The following is a 27336-nucleotide window of genomic DNA, read 5'->3' on the forward strand; positions in this document are numbered from 1 at the left end:
TCATTATTTGGTTGTAACAATTATTATCTAAAGATTACAGATTGTCAACAATTTGAAAAGTTTTGGAAAAATGTCCACAAAAAATGTTTGTTGTTTTTTGATCAACTTATAGAGAAGTTGGAATTTTTTGAATATTTGAAATGTTAATAAATATTTTCCTGCATTTTTTTCAACCGGCTTTAATTACTAATCAAACTTGAGGCCTTGCTCTTATCCATTCATATTCCCTCATTTGGAACTCAGTTCAGGAAAACACCAATGTATCTACTTAAGATCATCTCTATTCAGGAGAGCACTTAACACATGATTAACTTTAAGTGCTTTTCAGAATACGGATGCATTCCTGAATCTGGACCTTTCATCAACTGCAGTTCATTTGCAAGGATATAACTGGGGGAAGAATTTTTGCCTCTAGGGCTTGTCTGCACTGGCACTTTACAGCACTGCAACTTTCTTGCTCAGAGGAGTGAAAAAACACCCCCTGGGCATTGTAAGTTTCAGCACTGTAAAGTGCCAGTGTAGACAGTGCACCAGCTCCCCTCATGGAGGTGGTTTTTTTAGAGCACTGGGAGAGCTCTCTCCTAGTGCTATGCTGCGACTACACAAGCCATGTTAAAGCGCTGCCGCGGTAGCGATTTAACGTTGCCAGTGAAGACATGCCCTTAGTATGTCTTCCCTTCTGTGAAAGAAACTAAAGATCTTGGATAGTTTCATAAAACTTGGGGGCACAGAGCAGAAAAGAAAAGGTCTATAATAAAGGAACATGCACCAGAGAGTTACAGCCAAGGGACTGGGTGTCACTGTTACCTTCCTTAGAGTTCAAATTAATGGCCAGGTAGAAGGGTTCCTTCAGTGTAGTGCAGTGGGTTGGCCCAGTTGACAATGAAATCCACCAGCTGGGCAAGAGAGAATATCCAGATCTACCACATCAATTTACTGAAGGAGTGGAAGTATTGGAAGAGGCTGTTGGTCATGCCATTTCACCCAGAACCTAAGTTAGACTCTCAAGTGCTCATACATCCAGGGCCAGAGGAGGTACCATCTGGCTAAATCTCTGGGTGGAACAGTAACACCATGTCCAAGAGCTCATCCAGACCTTTGAAGGTTTTCTCAACTATGCCTAACCATACAACTGTTTCAGAGTGGTAGCCGTGTTAGTCTGTATCAGCAAAAACAACAAGGAGCCCTTGTGGTACTTTAGAGAAAACAAATTTATTTGGGCATAAGCTTTCATGGGCTAAAATTGGCATAGCTCCTCTGCTATGGGTTTTAGTCCATGAAAACTTGTGCCCAAATAAATTTGTTAGTCATACAATTGTTGTGTCCCATCACATAGAAACTGAACAGAGGAAAAAGGTAAGCAACAACTTCAGTCCATTACTGAGAGACACGTGGTAGACAGTATGTAAAGAATTACAAGCAATGCTAGACCTGGGGGAGGTGGAAGAGTCCCACACTGACTGGTGGAGCCATACCATCCTAGTGCTAAAAACAGATGGAACAAGGTTTTGCATCGACTTCCAGAGGGTGAATGCTGTGTCCAATTTTGAAGCAAACCCAATGCTGAGAGTAGACAAATTGGAGCAGAGACTTGAGGATGCCGAGTACATCACCACCCTTGATCTGACTATGGGATATTGGCAGATTCTCCCCCACCCCCAATTGCTGAATCATGAGAAAAGACCACCTTCAATATGCCCTTTAGATTGTACCAATGTAATGTGATGCCCTTTGGCCTGTATGGAGCAGCAGCCACCTCCCAGAGGCTGATCAACAAAATATTAAGACCCCATGACTGATATGCTGTACTTAACAATATCATCAATGTACCCAGCTGCAAGACGTGGGATGACCATCTAACACACTCGCAGCAGTCTTACAGGACCTCAAAAATGCAGGGCTGAGAGAACCATCTAAGTGTAAATTGGTCACCTGGGCTATTATATGCCTGGGACCTCTGGTAGGGAAGGTGAAGGCTTTGCAAGACTGCCCTATATCCACTTCAAAGAAACAATTACAATGCTTCCTAGGACTGCCTGGATATTATAGGAGGTTCAGCCTCAAATTTGCTGTGATTGCTGACCTCATGAAATACACGGTACTGTGAAACTTCCACTGGACTTGAGGAGAGAGATACGGCTTTAGAACACCAAAGGAACACCGATGAAAGAGCCTGTCCTATTCCACCAGACTTTTCAAAACGTTCATGTTGCAGATGCCTCAGATGTCAGCCAGGGGCAGTCCTATTGCCAGAAATGGGACAGGAGCCACCCAATTCTATACCTCAACGGGAAGCTATTTCCCCAGAAAGTTGCTTATTCAGTGATAGAGAAAGAGACCTTAGCAGCAAAGTGGACCTTTGAATCATTAAAGAACTATTTATCATTAATTTGGTGATGACGTACCCCTCCGTTGGCTACTTGCCATGAAAGACTATAACCCACAAATAATGAGGAGGTATTTAGTGCTTTAGCTGTACTGCTTTGAAGTACTACACTGAGCGAGTAAAGACCATAAAAGTGTGAACTTCTTCTCAAGAGATGGTGGGGACTTGCTTGCACCCACAGAGCCGGATCTGATGGGGCGGGTGTGTGATGGGATTAACAAACCTGCACTAAGGGTGAGGCATGGGAAAGGCGGGAGCAGCACTGGGCCAGGAAAGCTGTGCCCCTCAGGCACTGCCGAACAAAAAGAAGCAGTCTAAAGTGAGTTCCAGCAGCCCAGGCTGGGGGAGGAGAGAAGCCATTTCCAGGAGCACTGCCCTGACCCAACAGGAGAAGCAACTCTTATCACGGAGGTCTGGATGTGAGTCTTCCCTGCCCGCCCCCCCCCCCCCCCCAATCCCATCCCGCTCCCTTGAGATATCACCCCAGATGTAGGGAGAATCATGTGCGAGGCCACCTGAGGTTCACATGCATCGGCCCTGAGACTCTAGGGGTTTGGGGCAAAGAACTATAATAAAACAACAATCATGGCCTGGACTGCGGCATCAGGGGGGAGGGGGAATAGGAAGTGCCACCTGGGGAAAGTGAGCAGGAGGTGGGCTGAGCATAGCCCATCCTGCACTGTCTCACTTTCAGAGCTCTGAGCTAGGACCTGGTGGAGTGGGAGGGTCCTGGTCCCCTTCCCCACCCGAGATGTCCCTACACCTAGTTCTGGGATGGGCAAGTCACGGGGTTTACTAACAAGAAACTGACCCATCTGCACCCCATTCACGGATTCTGGACACACTGAATGAAAAGAGAGACTGGAGAAGCAGGCCCTGACCACTAAGCATGCTGACCCAAGTGATAACTCCGCTACATACAGCTGCTTAATGAAAATCCTTCTTTCTTGATTACCACCACTGGCTTGTTCTGTTTGTTTTGCAATTAACTTCTCATTTACTTCAAGCAGAAATATTACTGTTTGATTCTTTTTTGTTATTGCCCTGATTTATTTAAATGTACAATAAAGTGTAAAATAAGGAGAAAATATGTAAGTAATTCCTGTTTGATACCGGACATTAGGGTGACCAGACAGCAAGTGTGAAAAATCGGGATGGGGGTGATGGGTAATAGGTGCCCATATAAGACAAAGTCCTGAATATTGGGACTGTCCCTATAAAATCAGCACATCTGGTCACCCTACTGGACATTCTTATGTTTGTCTCCATTTCTAAATATGTTTCAATATAATATTAATTTAAAGACTCAGGCTGTGATTTTCAGAGGAAGTCAACGTAATTTGGACTCTTGACTCATTTAGAACCCTTGGCATAGTCTAGCCTTGGTTCTGTGTCCAAATACCCATGAGTTGGAAACTTTTACATTTGCTTTTATTCTAGAAAATAGGTTAAATTTTGCAAAGAAATATAATATTCTAAAAGTTCAGCAAACTCATATTATATCCACATTAATACCAAATGCTATCAATAATCATACATTATAATTCATAAGTAATGCTTAATATGGTTAGCCATTTATTAAAATATCCTGCCTGAAAATTTTTCTTAATTTTCCAGAAGAGGAGTTTTTTTTGTTTTGGTTTGGTTTGGATTTTTTTTTTGCTATTTTGTATATTTGGGTAGCTTTAACTTCTATTTGTGTTAGTTGATTTCCCATACAGATTATCTTTAAGTCCACTTCAGACATTCTGCAGCATTTTAAGCTACTGCACAGCAAGCATTTAGTTTCATAGTGCTATAAACAGTATTTGTTTTCATGTATACAGAATGTTGGGAGTCTAAACATTCCCATCAGTACCACGACTGGGCCAATGCCAGTTTTTAAATTCAGATGTTCCTTTCTCTCATTATCTTACCCCAGCTAAATGCCAGCTCTTTTATAGGCACTATTATAGGAAGTTAGTTGCTCGAAAAGAACAGATATTTACTTGGCTCTGAGCATACATGGTCAAATTCCGCTGTGCTTACTCATGATGTACTTAGGTACACAATAGGTACAAAAACAATTGTTCATCCAGAGTGAAGATGGAAAAAAGAGTAAAAGCACCAGCAAAGCTCAAGAACAGGTTCCATAGCTCCACTTTCAGAATTTCAATAACACACAGCTTGAACTTCAAGTCTCCAAAACAAGAAAACCGCAATCCTAATCCACTCTTCCCCATCACATAGCTTTGTTATGTTCTAAATGTTGAGCATGGTTTGGCTGATTTGGTGATGAATCTTGGTCCTGTACCACCTGAGGCATGTTGCATATATGCTAAGAAGATAAGTTATGTATTTTAGGCTTTGTATTCCTTGTCTCCCTGCTCTAAGCACTGTGACAATATGATTTACCATCAAGCAACTGGCCCCATGTTGTCATATTGTTCATGGAGCAGGCCAGAGGAGTGGTTCTGAGTCACAATCTCTTTCCTGGGTATCCCCAACAATTCCCTTGGTCCTGGGAGGGAATAAACTGTGCCAAATCTATACTTAATGCAGTGTACGTTCCCTGGTTTGCAGCACAGCCACACCACTGAGTTTTGTTCTCAGTGTTTTTATTTTTCTGTTGGACCAAACATCTATTTACAAAGGGCACAATATAATTAGTTTGTTAGCATAGCTTCCCTGTTTCCTTCTCACCCTTCCAGAAGTCTAACTTCGGTTCAAATTCACCTTCTTTCTGCAAAAACTTCTCAAATAAGGTTAATATGTACAATATGGAATGTACAATTGCAGTCACAGCTCTGGGAGACTGGTTATTTGGTAATAATAACTTCTGTGCATATTAAGAGGCTCCTGGCTATATTTTGTATATGGAAATACCTTAAGGCTGTAAAAGACCCAGGAGCTGCAACCATTATTCACCATTTTTGCTAAAACCTAAGCATCTTATGTTTGTATGAGACTACAAATAGTATTAATATTTTGGGCTCATTTCTCTGAGCCGAGAATATTAATAATATTTGTGTGTGTGTGTGTGTGTGTGTGTGTGTGTGTGTGTATATATATATGTGTGTGTGTTGGACCTAACCACCATCCTTTTGTCGCATTTGGATATTTTACATCCGTGAGAACATTAATAGTTATATAAATCTAATTAAAATAATATTTGGATAAGCCTCTCGAAGTTTGTACTCTAAATAGAAACGGTCCATTAGTTTAAGCTCAAAATTTAGTGTTTTTGGGAAATTTCACATTTTCAGAAAATCTAATAATAAAAATCTCATGATTAAAAAAGCTAGTGCATAATACTGATTGCTTATAGTGTGTGCTTTGCTGTTGAAAGATCTGTAAAACATTAAATTCCTAATCAAATATATTTTAAATAAACTGTAAACTTACTTTTCAGAATTGAGAACCTAAGCAGCATTATGCTACTGAATAAGAATCAGAGAAAATGACAGATTAGATTATGTATTTATTATTTGTATTGCAGTAGCATGTAGGAGCCATGGTGATGGGGCCAGAATCCTATTGTGCTAGGCACTGTGCAAAGCCAGTACATAATGATAAGCTGTGCCCCAAGGAGCTTAGAATCTAAATACAAGACAAGGGGCAACAAGTGGATACAAGCATATGGGGAGAACAGGGATACAAGACAATATTAGGGTGATAGGCAATAGTCTGAGCACACCAGTTGCCCAACCATTGTCAAGTTTTTTGTAGGCATCACAGCAAGGAGAGTTTTAAGAAGGGATTGAAGGAAGATAATGAGGTAGTTTTGCAGTTGTTTAAGAACTTTGTACTTCAGGATTCTGAACCAAAGGTCACACCAGGAATCTGTTGAGTGAGACTAGAACTCACATCTCCTGACACACAGTCCTTGCTTCTACTGTAGGACTATCATTCTCTTCTCCAAGCTGAATGTAATATCAAAATCAACATTGAAAAGTAACTTTGGTTTTTACAATTATTTCCATTTGATGATCTTGCAAGCAAACACTTAAACATATTCATAACTTTGCTCACTTGGGAGCCCTTTCTGAAATGATTAAGCAAGATAGTGGTTATATCAGTTGCCCTCACACCATGAAAAGTGTACATGGAGGGAAAGGTCTCTTGCAGAGTCTGGAACTACTGCACAGAATGGGTCACTTGGCCTTAAGGGACATTCAGAAATAGACTTGTAGTTTTCCACGTTTGCTTGCTTGGCTATCAGTGTTTTCCTGACTTTTCTTTTCTTTTCTAAAGTTCAGACTTGGATGTGGGAGCCCTGCCTGATTTTATTAGGTTGGGAATTTCTCAAAATTTCTCTTGAGGAGACTTTAGCTGTTTTGTGACAGCAGTTTTGTATTCTTCATATTAAAATACTATAGACAGCTGTTTGAATATGTTGTGCTTCTTTAAGTACCTCAGCAATGACACAAACAACTTATATAACAGTGTCTCGCAGGAAGCTTATCTAAAATTTATACAGCTACCAACAGCATGTTTCAGGTTTGGCCAGCATACTTTTTGTAAATCAGATGAGTTGGGGAGCAATAATTATTTTTCTGCCATTATTTGCTTGTATATTTTCACATATTGTTTGAATGATGCTAACTTTTGTCTGTTGTGCTCCTTGGGCTGGATTGTAATCTGTCTGTGTAAATTGCAGCACATAGACACGCTGCCTCAGAAGCACAGCAAAAACCAGATTAGTGAGGCAGTGTCCCTTTATCTGTTCCTGAGTTCTGCAGAGGCTGGTGATCTGATAGACTGGGAAGCAAAGTACTGGCCAGGTGCTGAATGGTTCATGTGGCATAGGGGTAGCCTATGCAGATCTTCTACTTTGAGACCTGAATGGAGGAGTTAGGGAGATCACCAGTGCGGAGAGGGAAAGAGCAAGGCAAGTTCTGTTCATTCCTCTGAAGCATCTGGTACTGACCACTGTCAGAGACAGGATACTGGGCTAGAAGGACCATTGGTCTGACCCAGTGTGGCTGTTCTTACATTCTCATGAGACTTTTCTAAATATGCTACGACACACTGAAATCCTCTTTCAAGGTGCCAACCACTACAAGGAAATACCATTACCTCTTGTAAATCACTAACTTACAAAATATATTATTCTAGGATAAATTTTTAATGCGTTTCTTTCGGATTGCTCTTCTGCAGTTTTACAAACTGCAGCAATACTTATCAAAAGGAGCATTAATATCACTGGAGAAGGCAACTGAGAAGTGCTAGTGTTCATCATAAATAACATTTCTGTACTCTGTAGAATATGTATCAGTGTGCCTTGATTCACGCCCAGCCTCTTGTTGATTTGCATTGTGGTAATGCCTTGCAATAAGTGCAGCAAGTGTAAGAATAGAACTTATTCCTCGGGGAAAATATTTTTATAGCAAGAACTTCTTCTGCTAAGTAGTGACCTCCTGAATACACAAAAATTCATTCCAAGTAACTATTCTTGAGATTCACAAGAACTGTGTTTCAGCATAGTTCCTGCAAATACAATTCCAGCATAACTCCTAAAGATGAAATTGAAATGAAATGGAAAACTCTGGGCAACTAACTACTACATGATACAAGTGTTGCCAAGCCAATAAAGCACAATGTGCATTCCTCCTGTAAATTCAGTTTTGTATATAATTCATGTTTATATTTTGTCTGAAGAAAACAAAGATCCAGATAAATAGTAATATATTTTGTTTAAGATTCTGAAGAAAGACCGTAGGTTTTATAGGCTTGCCACTGGGAGTTCTCAAAGTTCCATTGTGAAAGGTCAGTGGACTGTGGTACCATTATAGTTAAATTCTGTGCCTACAAGGAGAAAATATTAAATGTGAAGTTTAACCTTATAGTACATATGGTCTGACATAAAATGATGTGTGATAGTTTGGGTGGTTTTTACGTTGCCTGCTGCCACTGTTAGTGCTTTAGAATTTATTGAGAAATTTATAGGTGCTTGAGTTTCACATAAGTTAAGATGATAAATAACATTTAGAGTGCTCTGCAAGACTAAATACTTTAAGCCCCTTCTAAAATCACTTTTAGACCTTTAGCTTTCATAACTAAAACAAAAGAAATTACTTCTTCAAACAATGCATAGTCAACCTACGGAACTTGTTGCCCTGGGATGTTGTGAAGGCCAAACTGGGTTCAAAAATAAATTAAATTCATGGAGGAGAGGTCCATCAAGGGCAAGTAGCTAGGATGGTCAGTGATGCGGCCCCATTCTCTGGGTATCCTTAAATCTCCAACTGCCAGAAGCTGAGATTGGATGACTGGTTGGTCACTTGAAATTTCCCAGTTCTGTTCATTCCTCTGAAGCATCTGGTACTGACCACTGTCAGAGACAGGATACTGGGCTAGAAGGACCATTGGTCTGACCCAGTGTGGCTGTGTAGAGATTGGATGACTGGTTGGTCACTTGAAATTTCCCAGTTCTGTTCATTCCTCTGAAGCATCTGGTACTGACCACTGTCAGAGACAGGATACTGGGCTAGAAGGACCATTGGTCTGACCCAGTGTGGCTGTTCTTACATTCTCATGAGACTTTTCTAAATATGCTACGACACACTGATACATATTCTACAGAGTACAGAAATGTTATTTATGATGAACACTAGCACTTCTCAGTTGCCTTCTCCAGTGATATTAATGCTCCTTTTGATAAGTATTGCTGCAGTTTGTAAAACTGCAGAAGAGCAATCCGAAAGAAACGCATTAAAAATTTATCCTAGAATAATATATTTTGTAAGTTAGTGATTTACAAGAGGTAATGGTATTTCCTTGTAGTGGTTGGCAGCTTGAAAGAGGATTTCAGTGTTAATAGTGACAGGTAGTGAAGCTTCTTCTTTATTAGTATTAATGATAAAGCAGAAGCCATTAAAAATTCAATATGCATTGAACAGTACCACACAGAATGGAGTTGGTTTTTGCACCATTATTCAGGTTGGGTGAAATTCATCCCGTGTGATTGCCTTCACCTAACGGTTATTTAAGACCTCAAAATCTGGAGTAAGTTGCACCTATACTATGTGCTTAGTCTAGGCACTGGCATGACTTTTCCCCAGAGGCAGTATTGTCAGACCCAAGTGTTCAATAATCATGGATCAGGCCCCAAAAATCATTTGACTGGCTTAAAATCATGAGATTTTAGAAAATAGTGATTTTGGGGTTCTTCAAACTTGCCTTCTTGATTTTGAACCTTTAAGATAGACATGGGTCACTTTTTCAAGTTTTAATCTGCAGCCATGAGTTCTATAAACACTTTTATTTTAGAGGAAAGATGAGATTCTCACATAATCACAAGATTCCGGAAGCTGGGGCTGTCAGAAAAACTCCAAATATAAGACTTGAGATAAAAATCACGTGCTAGCAACATAGAGTAGTATCTTACTTCACAAATAGGCCCAATAAAATCAATGGAAGTGCTCATGGAGTAAGATCCTGAGGAAGGGTGACAGAATATAGATCTTAGAGTAAGAATGAAAGTGAATGGGGGAGAGGAGGAAATTCAGTGGCCTGAAATGAATAATATGCAGATTAATATGTTAGTGAGGTTCCCATTTTTGTGTTATTAATGTATTTATGAAAGTGAGGTATTGAGGTAATTGCCCTGACTAACAAAGCAAATTACATTAAAAATGCAGTCTTGTTCAGTTTGAGCTTTGCAATTGGAAATAAGTTGTTCACCTTCACAAAGGAACAAAATCTGATTTCAGAGACAGGCAATCTGTTGGATTACATCCAGTAATTTATTTTGGAAGCTTTTGAAATGCTATTGGCATTGAAATGACAAAGAGCGCTATTGTCCTTAAATATAATTATAATGGGCTTGATTGTATAATTCTCATCCTTCTAGTAACAGCATTTGCAGAAGTAGATATTGGCATTACTAAACTCTAAGCAACTTTAAATTTTCTGATTACAATATTAAATCCCTAGTGTAAACTGTAAAGGAACTAGATTTGCAGCACTTCTTTATAAGCACAGTTTGAGTTGTCCAGGGAATGTGAAAATGTGAGATGTACAATTTTGTTAAAAAGTGATTGAAAAAAAGATGGTATGACTTATAAACATCACGCTTTCCAGTGACCATTTTGCTTGTGTGGATTTTAAGACGTTAAAAAAAAAAAATCTTATAAGAATGTTGACTTCTTGTTCACAAAATGTTATGATTAAACTGCAGTCAAACGTTTCCCCTCTTCTATGTTCCACTTCCTCTTGATTGCTGTCAAAGCCTGTGAAATCTGCTCAGCCTGAATAAATCATGAGTATTCAGGCTTATCAGGAGCAGATGAGGAAGCAAAATCCACCTCAAACCTAAAGTCAGGGCCAGGACTGTGTGCTCCAACCCTGCAGCTTCTATTCCATGGGGGCAATATGGTCTAATGTAGAGAGTACTGGATTGGGATTCAGGAGACATGGATTTGATTTCTGGCACTCCTATATGTTTGCTTGGTGACAGTGGGCATTTCACTTAACTTCCTTGTGCCTCCTATGAAATGGGGATTATAATACTTACCTCCTTTGAGATGTGTGGATGAAAAGTGCAGACTGGAATAACAGTGGCTGTCAATGTTGTGGGATATTGGGGCATTGTATCCATATAAATAAGGATCTAAGGCCCTGCCCTGGCTCATGCTCAGCTTACCTCCAATAGATCTTTTTGCACTGGCCTATGCATGGTCAGCATGGACTCCTCTTTTCCCAGCACATAATGGGTACACAGGCACACTGTTGTGGCTGCTCAGTTAACGGACCATGATGCAGGGCTTAAGTGATGCAAAAGTCCTTGTATTAGCCCTACAACCTGAATAATTTCACCCCTTCAGATTATATACAACATTCTGTGACTATCTGTTGCTTCTATTTAAAAAAATCCATACTATAAGCTACGTTTTTATTTGTACAGATGTATATAATGTTGTTTTTGTTGCTAAAGTGTTTGATGTGTGTTCTATTCAAACAATTCTATAATTCTGCAGGAGAGTGCTCTGGGTTGGAGCTGAGGGGTTCAGAGGGAGGGAGGGGGATCAGGGCTGGGACAGGGGGTTGGGGTGTGGGAGGAGGGTCAGGGGTGCAGGCTCCGGGCAGTGCTTACCTCAAGCAGCTCCCGGAAGCAGCAGCAAGTCCCCTCTCTGCCTCCTACGTGGAGGCACGGCCAGGCGGCTCTGTGCGCTGCCATGTCTGCAGGCACCACCCCTGCAGCTTCCATTGGCTGCTGTTCCCAGCCAATGGGAACTGTGGGGGCCGCGCTTGGGGCAGGAGTAGCGTGCAGAGCCACCTGGCTGCCTCTACGCATAGGAGCCAGAGGAGGGACATGCCACTGCTTCCAGGAGCTGTGCGGAGCCATGGCACAGTTGGAGCGGGGCAAATCCCCAACCCCGCTCTCTGGTGGGAGCTCAAGGGCTGGGTTAAAACATCTGAAGGGCTGGATGCAGCCCCTGGGCCATAGTTTGCCCACACCTGGTTTATAACAATGCTTGAACCATTTCCAAACATGATTATGTTCAAACATGTCATAGTTTCAGGGTAACTGCACCTTCTCCCCACACCTATGGTCTGCTGAAGGGATGCCCTCAGGTCTCTAGTCTTCACCTCTCTTTGGGCAGGGATTCCTCTGGCCCTGGGACTGTGTCAAGAGTGGAGGGACTGGGGAGTGAGCTCCTCCTGGGGCCACAGTGGAGGCACAGAATGTGCCCCTCTGAAAGGGGTCAAATTTAAATTCCTGCACACGCCCCAGCGTTGTTCTCATCCCAGCAGATCTGATTCCAAGTCCAGCCTCTGTGCTTTGTTTTCTCACCAGGGGCTCTGGGCAGCATATGCCAGTGGTTATGAATAATCAAATAGCTCTTTCAAACCAGAGTATATTTAATGTAATTATAAAAGGTAATGGTAGAAATACTATCTAGGAAATAAGCGTGTGAGCTCCCTTAGGATGCTAGCTGGGCACCCTAGTTGTAGCCACTCTTTTATGGGAGAAATGTCACAATTGTAACTAGAAGAAACAAGAAAAAAATGGTTTTACAAAAGGTTTCACAACGTTAGTCCAATATTTTCAAAATTGGATTTTTTTTGTTGTGAAATATTTTTTGAAAATATAGAAAATTTTGTTGTTGTTTATTCTCACCGTCCTTTTTCTTTCTTTCCTGAATGAATGAGTAATGTCCATGTTTTCAACTTGTGAAGCTGAGGAAGTTGTGAAAGGAAAGATTGTCAAAATGTAAAGAGAAAAATTGGAAAGTGAAAGAAAGCGAAACAAACCCTAGACATAATTTGTTCTGTTGTACTCAGTGGGGAATAGGAGTAGAACCCTCCTCCCCAGAAGCCTGAAAACCAAAATGTCAAAATATTGAAAAACAGAGAAAATTTTGAAAAATTGAGGCAGAGGTGGAGGGAGCCAATTATCATCAAAAGAAATTTTGAATGAAAAAGTCCAAGCAGTTCTAGTTGTAATAGTTGTAAACCATGGGCCTGATCCTGCAAGTACTTCACTTCCAGGACTCCCATTGAAGAAACTGGGAATTCTGTATGCTGAGCAATTGCAAGAAATTATGTTCATGTTCAGAAACTCTACTGGAACCTGATAGGTGGAAGTCTTTTTAGTCATGTTTCTGCTAGCATTGGCTGTTTTATATCCTCCACACTAGACATTCTATTAAAAAAAAGTTGTTTTAAAAAATTATAGTTAATACAGTTCTGTTCTTAGTATCAAGAAAGCCTTTCTCACTCTTTCCTTTTCCTCTGATGTTTTCTTCCTCAGATTCTTTGATAATTTGGATATATTTCCTTTTGAACTTTCCATTATGCTTTGGACAATGCATTCTTATTCCTACAGTACTTCAAAAAAAGGTACTCTTCAAAAATCCAGGAGGGACATCAAATTATAAACAAATGTACATGGTTCAGTCTGAGTATGCAAATTAGTAAAGGGCTGCAAAATACATAACGGGGGGGGGGGGGGAAGAACCAGGGGGAATCATCACCAGAACCATTATTCTCTACAAAGCTATCTAAAAGAACTTGGCACTAGCCGTGGTTAGCCACAAATTTGTTTTTGTTTTTGTTTTCTTCTGAAAAGGACACATATACATTATTATAGTGAATTACTTCTCCAACTATATTGACTTGGTTATATTTACACAGACTTTGTTGACACATCATCCAGAAACTTAAGTCAATGTTTGCAAAACATGGAGTTCCTGAAGTCCTCTTATCTGATAATGGGCCTCAATTTACCTGTAAAACATTCCTAGTATTTGTGCAAAATTGTAATTTTAAACATTGTACTAGTAGTCCACATTACCCCCAAAGCAATGGGAAGATAGAGAGAGCAACGCAGACTTTAAAAAGACTTCTTCAAAAATCTGTGGGCCCCTATAAAGCACACCTGATCAACACTATTTGCATTTGGACTATTTCCAGCAGAACTTGGGAAAGATGGGAAGATTGACTAAGGATGACTTTACCTGTGGCACTGATACAATTTAACTTTAAGTCATCTGATTTGAAGGAATTTCAAAAATGGGATGCCGAAATAAAAATTTGGCAACAACAAAACTTCAATGTTCAGGACAGAACAAAATCACTACCTGAACTGAGACCAGGGAAAACTATTTGGCTCAGAAGCTTCCAGACATTTGGAGCTGTTCAGAACTTGGCAGAAACTCCCAGAGTCTATCTAGTGGAGACTCCAAAAGGACTTCTCCATAGGAAATTGGTTAATCTTCAATATTTCCCAATATGATGAAGAAAGAGTATTTGCAGGTCCCAGATACTCTCAGGAAGTGAGCCCCTTCCACAGAGAACTCCATGCACAAACTCAGTGGAAGTGAGAACACAGTCTGGAAGACTGATCAGACCCCATCAAACACATAATCTTTAGAATATTGCTCAGAACCAATCCAATTGATAAAGGGACATAATGTAAATAGTTTTAAGGATTTGAAGTTTATTTTTAACTGTTGCTTATGCATATACATTGGTTTATAATTTAAGTTTTTAAATCTTTCATTATAAAGAAAGGTTATAGGAGTCCCTGGTCCTCCACAGTTACCAGGAAGGACCAGGATGTGTTGCAGTGGGGTTCTTAATTCCCTGGTATGGGGGTTCTCTACCTGCTGCTTAAAGCATGGCTCTGTGTTTATGTCCTCACACTATGCTTTCTCTTGGTTTCCTGTTGCTGTGTCTGTCTATATTTTTCTATGGTGAACATCACTGGGCCATCTAATCACTGACCGTATCTAGTGCTTTCAGGGTACTCATGCCATAGTACCAAATGTGCTCTCTCCTACTACTCACATTCTGATATTTCCACAGTCATAACTAGACTGACTTCGTGTGTTAGTCAGCTCCTGTCTTCACCCTCCTTTGTGTTTTTTGGCTCCTTTACATTTTTGTTCATAGAGAAACCAGCACCTGCTGTTGCAAACTTTTCAATACAAGAACCCCACTGACACCTGCAATTATTGACCATGGCAGAACGAACAAGTGCCAAGGAAATCCTTAACTTCAATGTTCTTTCCTTGAAGGAAAACCTATTTAAAGAAAACCTCTTGCATGGCTCATCATGATATGCAAACCTGAGGCATGTTACATTGTTACAGTTCCCAGACCAGCTCTCAGAAGGGGGGGGGGGAACAACTTACATTAATCCACAAAGTCCATTTCAGACTCTCTAATCTCTTTTGGACGAAAAATACTTCCCAAATCATTTTAACTGGAGTTTCTGGCTGTATGAGATAAGCAACAGTGCTGAGACAGTCTTGTTTCTTCCTTTCAACCTAAACATCTATACCTAAGAGCAAGTGCTCTGCCTGGCAAGATGAAATTTAGAATAGCTTGTTTATATTGCATATTTTCTTGAACAGTTTAGTAGAACTGTAGAAGGAGGGAGGGGAGTGAAGAGCAATACACAGACATTTACTACAATGTATAATACACTCTGGAAGATGAATGGCAATAATTGTTTTAATAAAAAAATGAAAACTTGAGTCAAATCTTAAAAGTAAAAAAAAACATGAAGTGAAAACTCTCCCCTCCCCCTACACTTAGGGTATGTCTACACTATGAAATTAGGTCGAATTTATAGAAGCCGGTTTTATAGAAATCGGTTGTATACAGCCGATTGTGTGTGTCCCCACATAAAATGCTCTAAGTGCATTAAGTCGGCAGACCGCATCCACAGTACTGAGGCTAGCGTCGACTTCCGGAGCGTTGCACTATGGGTAGCTATCCCACAGTTCCCGCAGTCTCCGCCGCCCATTGGAATTCTGGGTTGAGATCCCAATGCCTGAATGTTGCAAAACAGTGTCGCGGGGGGTTCTGGGTACATGTCGTCAGGCCCCTCCCCCTCCGTCAGAGCAACGGCGGACAATCGATTCGCGCCTTTTTACCTGGGTTACCTGTGCAGACAACGTACCACGCCAAGCATGGAGCCCGCTCAGCTCAGCTCAGCTCACCGTCACCATATGTCATCTGGGTGCCGGCAGACGTGGTACTGCATTGCTACACAGCAGCAGCTAATTGCCTTTTGGCAGTAGACGGTGCAGTATGACTGGTAGCCTTCATCGGCGATCTGGGTGCTGGCAGACGTGGGGCTGGCAGACGTGGGGCTGCATTGCTACACAGCAGCAGCCCCTTGCCTTTTGGCAGAAGATGGTGTATTACGACTGGTATCCGTCATCGTCGTACTGCAGTGGCTGAAACTCCGTATGTCCCCCAGTCATATTCTGCTGCCTTCCCAATGATGATGATGGCTATCAGTCGTAGTACGCTATTTTCTGCTAAGCGCCCAGTATTTTCTGCCAAGCACCCAGAAGATGCCGAGGGCTATCAGTCATGCTGCACCGTCGTCTGCCAGCTTAAGATGTAAAAAATAGATTTGTTCTGTATTCATTTGCTTCCCCCTCCCTCCGTGAAATCAACGGCCTGCTAAACCCAGGGTTTTGAGTTCAATCTTTGGGGGGGCCATTCTGTGTGACAGTTGTTTGTGTTTCTCCCTGATGCACAGCCACCTTTGTTGATTTTAATTCCCTGTACCTGTACGCCATGTCGTCACTCGCCCCTCCCTCCCTCCCTCCCTCCGTCCGTCAGATACTAGTTTCGCGCCTTTTTTCAGACCAGACGCCATAGCACTGGGATCATGGAGCCCGCTCAGATCACCGCGGCAATTATGAGCACTATGAACACCACGCGCATTGTCCTGGAGTATATGCAGAGCCAGGACATGCCAAAGCAAAACCAGGACCAGCCGAGGAGGCGATTGCAGCGCGGCGACGAGAGTGATGAGGAAATTGACATGGACATAGACCTCTCACAAGGCACAGGCCCCAGCAATGTGCAAATCATGGTGTTACTGGGGCAGGTTCATGCCGTGGAACGCCGATTCTGGGCCCGGGAAACAAGCACAGACTGGTGGGACCGCATCGTGTTGCAGGTGTGGGACGATTCCCAGTGGCTGCGAAACTTTCGCATGCGTAAGGGCACTTTCATGGAACTTTGTGACTTGCTTTCCCCTGCCCTGAAGCACCAGAATACCAGGATGAGAGCAGCCCTCACAGTTGAGAAGCGAGTGGCGATAGCCCTGTGGAAGCTTGCAACGCCAGACAGCTACCGGTCAGTCGGGAATCAATTTGGAGTGGGCAAATCTACTGTGGGGGCTGCTGTGATCCAAGTTGCCAGGGCAATCAAAGACCTGGTGATATCAAGGGTAGTGACTCTGGGAAACGTGCAGGCCATAGTGGATGGCTTTGCTGCAATGGGATTCCCAAACTGTGGTGGGGCCATAGACGGAACCCATATCCCTATCTTGTCACTGGAGCACCAAGCCACCGAGTACATAAACCGCAAGGGGTACTTTTCAATGATGCTGCAAGCCCTGGTGGATCACAAGGGACGTTTCACCAACATCAACGTGGGATGGCCCGGAAAGGTAACATGATGCTCACGTCTTCAGGCACTCTGGTCTGTTTCAAAAGCTGGAGGAAGGGACTTTCTTCCCGGACCAGAAACTAACCGTTGGGGATGTTGAAATGCCTATCGTGATCCTTGGGGACCCAGCCTACCCCTTAATGCCATGGCTCATGAAGCCGTACACAGGCAGCCTGGACAGTAGTCAGGACCTGTTCAACTACAGGCTGAGCAAGTGCCGAATGGTGGTGGAATGTGCATTTGGACGTTTAAAAGCGCGCTGGCGCAGCTTACTGACTCGCTCAGACCTTAGCGAAAAGAATATCCCCATTGTTATTGCTGCTTGCTGTGCGCTCCACAATATCTGTGAGAGTAAGGGGGAGACATGTATGGCGGGGTGGGAGGTTGAGACAAATCGCCTGGCCGCTGATTACGCGCAGCCAGACACCAGGGCGGTTAGAAGAGCACAGCAGGGCGCGGTGCGCATCAGAGAAGCTTTGAAAACGAGTTTTGTGACTGGCTAGGCTACGGTGTGAAACTTCTGTTTGTTTCTCCTTGATGAACCCTCCCCCCCCCACCCAGTTCACTCTACTTCCCTGTAAACCAACCACCCCCCCCTCCCCCCCCCCCCGAGCACCGCTTGCAGAGGCAATAAAGTCATTGTTACTTCACATTCATGCATTCTTTATTAATTCATCACACAACTAGGGGGATAATTGCCAAGGTAGCCCGGGATGGGTGGGGGAGGAGGGAAGGAAAAGGACACACTGCAGTTTAAAACTTTAACTCTTAGTGAAGGCCAGCCTTCTGATGCTCGGGCAATCATCTGGGGTGGAGTGACTGGGTGGCCGGAGGCCCCCCCACCGTGTTCTTGGGCATCTGGGTGAGGAGGCTATGGAACTTGGGGAGGAGGGCTGTTGGTTACATGGGGCTGTAGTGGCGGTCTCTGCTCCTGCTGCCTTTCCTGCAGCTCAACCATACGCTGGAGCATATCAGTTTGATGCTCCAGTAGCCGGAGCATTGACTCTTGCATTCTGTCTGCAAGCTGACGCCACCTATCATCTTCAGCCCGCCACTTGCTCTGTTCATCCCGCGATTCAGCCCGCCACCTCTCCTCTCGTTCATATTGTGCTTTTCTGTAGTCTGACATTGATTGCCTCCACGCATTCTGCTGTGCTCTGTCAGCGTGGGAGGACATCTGGAGCTCCGAGAACATATCATCCCGAGTCCGCCATTTTCTCCTTCTAATCTTCGCTAGCCTCTGTGAAGGAGAAACATTTGCAGCTGGTGGAGGAGAAGGGAGAGGTGGTTAAAAAAGACACATTTTAGAGAACAATGGGTACACTCTTTTACATTAAATTTTGCTGTTCACATTACACAGCACATGTGCTTTCGTTACAAGGTCGCATTTTTCCTCTTATATTGAGGGCCTGCCGGTTTGGTGTGAGAGATCACTCACGCAGTGCCAGGCAACAGATTTCGGCTTGCAGGCAGCCATGGTAAGCCACAGTCTTTTGGTTTTTTTAACCTTCTTAACATGTGGGAATGGTTTCAAACAGTAGCGCCCTCATTTCCCATACCAAGCACCCGTTTGGTTGGCCATTTAAAATGGGTTTGCAATGTAAAAGGAGGGGCTGCGGTTTCCGGGTTAACATGCAGCACAAACCCAGCTAACCCCTCTTCCCCCCCCCACACCCAATTCTCGGGGATGATCACTTCACCCCTCCCCCCCACTGCATGGCTAACAGCGGGGAACATTTCTGTTCAGCAGAGCAGGAACGGGCACCTCTGAATGTCCCCTTAATAATATCGCCCCATTTCAACCAGGTGACCGTGAATGATATCACTCTTCTGAGGATAACAAAGAGCGATAAGGAATGGATGTTGTCTGCATGCCAGGAAACACTGGGACCATATGCTGCCATGCTTTGTTATGCAATGATTCCAGACTACGTGCTACTGGCCTGGCATGGTAAAGTGTCCTACCATGGCGGACGGGATTGACTGCCCTCCCCAGAAACCTTTTGCAAAGACTTTGGGAGTACATGAAGGAGAGCTTTCTGGAGATGTCCCTGGAGGATTTCTGCTCCATCCCCATACGCGTTAACGGACTTTTCCAGTAGCTGTACTGGCCGCGATTGCCAGGGCAAATTAATCATTAATCATTAAACACGCTTGCTTTTAAACCATGTGTAATATTTACAAAGGTACACTCACCAGAGGTCCCCTGTGTGCCCTCAGGGTCTGGGAGCACACCTTGGGTGAGTTCGGGGGTTACTGGTTCCAGGTCCAGGGTGATAAACATATCCTGGCTGTTGGGGAAACCGGTTTCTCCGCTTCCTTGCTGCTGTGAGCTATCTACATTATCTTCATCCTCCTCTTCCTCGTACCCCGAACCCGCTTCCCTGTGTGTTTCTCCATTGAAGGAGTCAAAGCACACTGTTGGGGTAGTGGTGGCTGCACCCCCTAGCATGGCATGCAGCTCCGCGTAGAAGCGGCATGTTTGCGGCTCTGCCCCGGACCTTCCGTTTGCCTCTCTGGCTTTGTGGTAGGCTTGCCTTAGCTCCTTAATTTTCACGCGGAACTGCTGTGCGTCCCTGTTATGGCCTCTGTCCTTCATGGCCTTGGAGACCTTTTCTAATATTTTGCCATTTCGTTTACTGCTTCGGAGTTCAGCTAGCACTGATTCATCTCCCCATATGGCGAGCAGATCCCGTTCGGTCCATGATGGAGCTCTTTTGCGATCCTGGGACTCCATCACGGTTACCTGTGCTGATGAGCTCTGCATGGTCACCTGTGCTCTCCACGCTGGGCAAACAGGAAATGAAATTCAAACATTCGCGGGGCTTTTCCTGTCTACCTGGTCAGTGCATCTGAGTTGAGAGTGCTGTCCAGAGCGGTCACAATGAAGCACTGTGGGATAGCTCCCGGAGGCCAATAACGTCGAATTACGTTCACACTACCCCAATTCTGACCTGCTAAGGCCGATTTTATTGCGAATCCCCTCGTCGGAGGTGGAGTAAAGAAACCGGTTTAAAGGGCCCTTTAAGTCGAAAAAAGGGACTTAGCCGTGTGAACGTGTCCAGGCTTAATTCGATTTAACGCTGCTAAATTCGACCTAAACTCGTAGTGTAGACCAGGCCTTAGTGTTTTTACCTTCTACCTCTTTTGCCTAATTTTGAGCATTTATGTCTTAGTCTAACTTGTGTCCTTAAAATTATTGTGAATTATTTTAAAGGAAATCTAGTGCTAGTGAGAGTCAGCAGCCTGAAGTTCTTTGGTCACAAACCAGGTAAAGCATACAGGAACTGGCAATGCAAGGGCTATACCAGGGAAAGGATTGTCTCCAGACTAGGAAGGCGTCCAGTCTGTGATAGAAGCTTATTGAAACATCTAAGGGTGAGATTTTATCTGTATTCAGTTTTCTTACTGTATTAGGCTTAGACTTACGTGTTTTATTTTGTTTTGCTTGGTAATTCACTTTGTCTGTTATTACTTGGAACCATTAAATCCTACTTTCTGTATTTAATAAAATCACCTTTTACTTAATTAACCCAGAGTATGTATTAATACTGGGGGGGAGGGGCAAACAGCTGTGCATATCTCTCTATCAGTGTTATAGAGAGCGAACAATTTATGAGTTTATCCTGTGTAAGCTTTATAGAGGGTAAAACGGATTTATTTGGGGTCTGGACCCCATTGAGAGATGGGCATCTGAGTGCTGGAGACAGGAACACTTCTTAAGCTGTTTTCAGTTAAGCCTGTAGTCTGGGGGGATGTTGTTCAGACCTGGGCCTGGGTTTGCAGCAGGCTAGCATGTCTGGCTCAAACCAGGCAGGGCACTGAAGTCCCAAGCTGGCAGGGAAAGCAGGAGCAGAAATAGTCTCAACACATCAGTTGGCAGTCCCCAAGGGTGTTTCTGTGATCCAACCCATCACAAAGTCCATCTCCCCTGCACTGCTTCCTACCCCACTTAGTCACTGGTGCTCTATTGAATGGGGGCTTTGTCTCTTCTCCTCACAGTCAGGCGGCGGTCACTTCAGTCCCTCCTCAGGGTCTCCCATCTCTTCTGGCAGCAGGGGGCTGCTCCACTCAGGGGCTGGTCTGGGATCCTGTGGAGGACACTGCTGCCTGGAAGAGATGTCTGCTCCCTCTAGTGGCCCAGCCCCAACTGAGCTCCAGGGCTCTCCTTTTATACTACTTGTCCTGCTCTGAGGCTTCCAGTCAGAGGGTGGGTGGATTTGGCTCCGCCCACCATGGTGAGTGTAGTGGTCCCTCATTCTCCAGTTCCAAGGGAGGCCACTCCACCTCACTACACCCTGTTAAAATGTGTGCATCAAGATTGTAGATGTAGTTATGAGAGTTTGCTATATGTTTGTTACTGAAACATGTTGTGAGTCTGGGAAATGTCCGCAGACCAGCTCCCTAGAAATAACAAAGGAGCTGTAAACACAAGCCTTACATGTCAAGCTGCACGTATACAGGAGGTGCAAGCAGGAATTTGAAATTCATATGAAAGACTGAGTGCAGAGCACGTAGGCTAGGGAACTACCTTACCCCATGATACAGCAAGGACTTTTCCAGTAAAAAGGGCCAAGATATAAAAAGGAGGAACAAAGGCCCTTGGCCTCTCTCCTCCTCCATCTATACTGAAGGCAACAATATTATTTGGAAGACAAAGAAACAACATTGAACTTGGGGGAGTGGTTCTAACTGGAAAAACTTTCCTGTTACCACAGACTGCTGTAGGCTTTTGGGTAAGAGAAATCTTACTGCTTCAAATTTGCCTTAGCTTGATAAAGTTTAGGAATTAGACTGCAATTCTATCTTTTATCTCTTTTTGTAGCCAATTCTGATCTTCTTTGCCTGTCTCACTTATAATCACTTAAAATCTGTTTCTCTGTAGTTAATAAACGTATGTTAATGTTTTATCTAAGTCAGAGTGGTTTTGGTTGAAGTTTGGGGAATCTGCTCAGGTTATAAGGGCTGGTGCATATTCATACTGTTTGATGGAATGATGAACTAATTAATGAGCCTACTCTGATTAAGGGTGTCCTGAGCAATGTAAGATGCACATTTCTGGGGTGCAAGGCTGGGGCTGGGGGAATTTTCAGGTGTCTCCCTGCAAACAGTTCATGAGTGGCTGTGGGAACCTTTGTGTAACTTTGGGTGTGCCTTCCCATGGCTGTGTGAGAGCAAAGCCTGAAGGGGCTGCTTGTCACTAACAGAGCAGTGTGAGAGGTAACCTGAGCTAGAGAGTTAAGGGGCACAACAATTCCACAGTCCAGATTGTACTGGGGCATGTCACACAGGGAGATCAACTAGATCATCTAATACACCTTTTTCTGTCTTTAGATTCTGTTCTATCGGCAACCATGAGGCTTTATCCTGTTTCGGTTTTGCTTTGTGCAGAAATGCAAGAAGAGTTTATCATTTAAGAGGTGAAGCTAGAAATTATTATTGCCGGCTTTAAAATGAGGTTATTCTGATTAACTAAACATACGTCAGTGAGAAAATTCAGACCTCAGATGGGATCAAACCTGAAGGGAATTGATCAGCACATTATTGTAATTAGAAAATAGAAAGCAAAATCCTAATGAAAATATTGCCTTTAATCCTACTGGAAATAAATTATCATTTTTCACCCCAACAAGTGGAATTGTCTACAACATGCTGTATGTGCCAGATCTGAGTTTGCCTAAGAGCCTGATATATTGAATGGCTCAAATTAATCTAGAGTTGTAATCATGTTTTGCATGTATAAATCTTAGTGTGTTGAATGCATTTATTTAATCAATTGGTGAACAGACACAAGGTTCTGTTCACCTCTTTTACTCTGGTGTGTACCCAACCTGAAGTCAAAGCCAAAACTGTTTGAGGTCTCAGATGAGTATTTATAGTTATCATATAAATTAAATCTTTAACAATTGGAAAAGTCAGTACTTTTAGGTCATAGTTTAGGACGCTGGTTAGTTGTTCTGTACCAGAGTATAGAACTCTGCATAGAAAGAGTCTTTATTAGGTAGACTACTATTAAATAAATGTGTTTCTTTAGTGGAAATAAAAACAATTTACTATTAGGACACTTTCTCCTTTTATTAATTAGGATTTCCAAGTCACAATAATGAAGTTTACTACACAACATAAATGTTGAGTGTTTTAGTCTGTTTTGGACTGTTGAACCAGTGTAATAAATGTCAACATATGACATGGACATCATGAAGAAGCTATCTAGAGTGCCTTCTTATTTCTGTCTCAGCATCTGATGCAACACTTTTTGAAAATGAACTTTGCTGTGGGGGCCTATTTCAGAGACAGTGATTTCAAAAGCAGCGTGCAGTTTGCTACAGTTTATTGCTGTGAACAGAATTCCTGCAGCGTAATATGTCAGATGTTAGCTGGCTGATACTGTAGAACTTTTTATTTTTCATGATCATTCCCTTTAACAGCAATGCAGGAATCTGGAATATGCACCTATGCTTCCCTCCCCCCAAATCTTTTAAAGTATGCTTTCTTCTCGGTTAACTAGACTATATGTTTTAAAGTATCCTCATCCTGTTTTGAACAGGCTTTTATATAACTAAAGGGATAAAAGGAAGAAAAAGGAAAAATCTCCCCGATTCCCCCTCCCCCCAAACTCTCTGGATAAGGCCAAAGGTGCACAAACATTTCTATGAAATGCAAGGCAAAGTGAGTTGCCTTGAGGGGAAAAAAACAACAACACCGTTAAATAATTCTGCAGAGAAACATGCAGGAAGACATAGAGGTTTGAAGACTACAGATGCAGGGACTGTGATATAACATATTAGGTAGTTTCTTTTTATTATTATTATTAATGTGACTAAACAGTGAGACATATCAGATGGCAGATTTTCTTAATAGAGTGCATGAATTTTTGTAGTCTTTGGGAGGGTGAGTATCCAGGTGGACAGGCTGGCCAGTATGAAAGAAAGGATTATCAAGAAGCCAACTTAAACAGTCACGTAAGAGATGACAGATGAGGGAAGTAACGTTATCATAGACTCCGGGTGATGTGCAAGATAACAAGGACCTATGTCCTGTATATATATTGGTATTCATAAAGCAGGTTGAGCTGTCAAATATTAAATGAAGTAGTCATGAATATTAATATGTTATTAAAATCTACATGAATTCCCCAAAGATAGCTGAATAAAATGCCTTCTCTCTTTTGCTTGTTAATATGTGTAGGATGTGAACTAAATTCATTGGAATCAGTATTCCTTTTGTTTTTTGAACTTTGCTAACTCTGAGATATCCATTAATGCATAATGACAAAAAGAAGCAATTTTCTCTTGTCAAGTATGCTAGGCAAAAAGCAAACCCAATAATGTGAAACAAAAATTACATGTAAGGAATATCTATGCTAGTGACAGTACATGTGCCTGGTTGTGCCATAACCCCGCTAATTGTCCACACCTAAACCTCAGAAGCACATACCTGAAGGTGAATAGAGGGTGAGTAATTAAACACCTTAGGCTGTGTCATGGCCCTGTACCTGTGCCAGTGTGCAGTGTGGACAGGGGTAAGGCGCATGTACCACATCTTGAGTTTCAGTAGTCCTCCGCTCCCATCCCCCACAATGCACTGAACCCTCTCCTTTCTGACCCTTACACAATCTATAAAGATCCTTGCCCCCATTTTCACTGTGCCTGACCACATTAGAACAGCCTTCTATTAAACACTTTACAGATCAGTACAGGTGACAATGGATCTTATTCCAAGAACAACTCCCTGCCATCCATACCGGTGTGTTGATCAATGTATGGTTGGAATACACTGTCCTCCACGACTCCAGCCCGGTGCTGGGAATGCATCAAGCATATCAAAGCCATATTTCTGTACTTACTTTATTCTTAAATTTATTTATATTTATTTGTTTTATATTTTATGAACTGGAAATTTTGTAAGAAATATTAGTTACTACTTGACCATCATGTAATAGGTTCTTCAAAACCATAGTGATAGATACAGGATAAGACTCTCAATGGAAGTATGTTTTTCCTTAAATATAACTTAGAGGGTTTTTTTAGCACCAAGAGTAGATAAATAATAGTAAAATCCTACATTCTATCATGTGTCATGTACTGTAGATTTTTTTCTTTTCAGATTTTTTATTCCAAATAAGATTTCATAGTCAAATTCTTATAATTTCTACTGGCTTTTTATTATTTTTTGATAAAACAAAATATTTTCTCTGCCCATACATATATTTATTATTTCACAAAAAGATCCCCATTTAAATATGAGTTTTATTATAAAAAATGCTTATATGATATTTCACAAGATTATGACTTATTAAAAACCTTTCTTGTTTTTATCAATAATGGCATGTGTTATGAAAGATGATATTATGGTACAAAATTTTCTAGAAGGCTAATTTACACATGCTAATTATGTGTATTTTTATACTTGCTTCAACTTGCTACATCCTTTTTTTTTTTTTTTTTTTTTTTAAGTTTCTCATTGTGTGAGCAAGATTTTGCTGTCAGTGTTACACTGGTGAAGTACAGCACCATTACAATACTCATTTCCACAGTCTATGAAAAGTCTCATGATGGATGGAGTTAGAACCTTTTAACAGGGAGAGGAACTCATGCCAGACTTAGCTCACAGACTTTATACTGCCCTATAAAATAATGTTTCCATATAATGATCCTTCATTCGGTTACAGAATTAACTAGCAGGACCATGCTGAAACTGGTATTAATAATGACTCAGTGGAGTTCTCTGGTTTGCACAGTGCTTTAATAAGTTAGAGGCTTTTAAACAGAAAACCAGAGGATCATGACAGTCATCCACTTTCATGAAAAATACTGGAACTACCTCAGATACTCATCAAAATTCAGCAGCAGTATAAGCTTGCTGATAAGCTCATTCAAGGCCTGGTTGGAGTGACACATTCTATAGTGAAGGACATTCTTGACTGAAGTTGAGCAGTCCACAATTACATAAGGGACTGTAATAATACTTATGGCATTGATTTGCAGGCTGTTATGGGCCTTGCATGCTTCTTGTTAAAGTCATTTGAAACTTGTGTAGAGACTAGCAACTGATCCAGCCTTATCCCATAAATCCATTTTTTATGTCTCAAAATCCTTGGAGTGAGAGTACAGAGGGAGGCAGTTATTTAGGAGACATCAGCTGGTCTTACCAAAGACATGGGAGGCAAACTCAAGGATGATGCACTTGTTAACTGCTTGCTCGCACTGAGGAAAAACAGCCTGCTGGATCTACAGTTTAATACAGTCACACTGGGCCAAATTCTTCTCATATATACTGGCATAAATGCTGAAAAGTTCTGTTAATGTCAGTCAAAGTACTTCATATTTACACAACTGTAACAGAAACATGGTCTATTTTGCTTGGATTTTGTTGCATATAGGATGTAGCACTCTCTGGAGAGTCCTTTGTTACCTAGCCACAGTAGAATGAATTTGTAAAGCTGGGTCTAATCTGGCTAGGTACTCCTATACAGTGCAGAATGTTCTAATCTGCCACTGACTTTAATAGGAGTTAAGGGCACTTAGAAGAAGGAACTCAGCACCTGACAGGATCATTCCTGATGTCTTTACCTTATTTTTGATTCCCTTGATTGGTGGGTGTTACTTAGAGCTTCAATATTATTTGCTTAAATTACAGCGCTTGATTCTCTACTATGCCCGAGCTCTGCACAGGCACAGTGGATAAAGATGCTTTCATCACCCTTCTGCATCCCTGACGTGCCCCCGCTCTTCTCTTATGCCACTTTAGGTGTTCTTTGTGCCATGTAAGAGGCACAAAGTGACCTTGCTGAACAAGATAATTTGGCCCATTGTATATAGGGGAGGTGTGTCGGTTTATATTGCTAGTCCTTGTGCAGTATTGAAATATTATTTTTCATCCATAGTTACTAATTTACATGTGTATTCTGTTATGATTAGCATATTGTCTAGCTAATATAGGTATTTCTAAAGCATCTATCGCCATAGTATCCAAGGACTGTGACAATTAAAGGGCCCAGTCTTTCAGTCCAATTAAGCATAATAGAAAGTATTTGCAGGACT

Source organism: Emys orbicularis, chromosome 5, assembly GCF_028017835.1.
Source record: "Emys orbicularis isolate rEmyOrb1 chromosome 5, rEmyOrb1.hap1, whole genome shotgun sequence".
Classification (NCBI taxonomy): Eukaryota; Metazoa; Chordata; order Testudines; family Emydidae; genus Emys; species Emys orbicularis.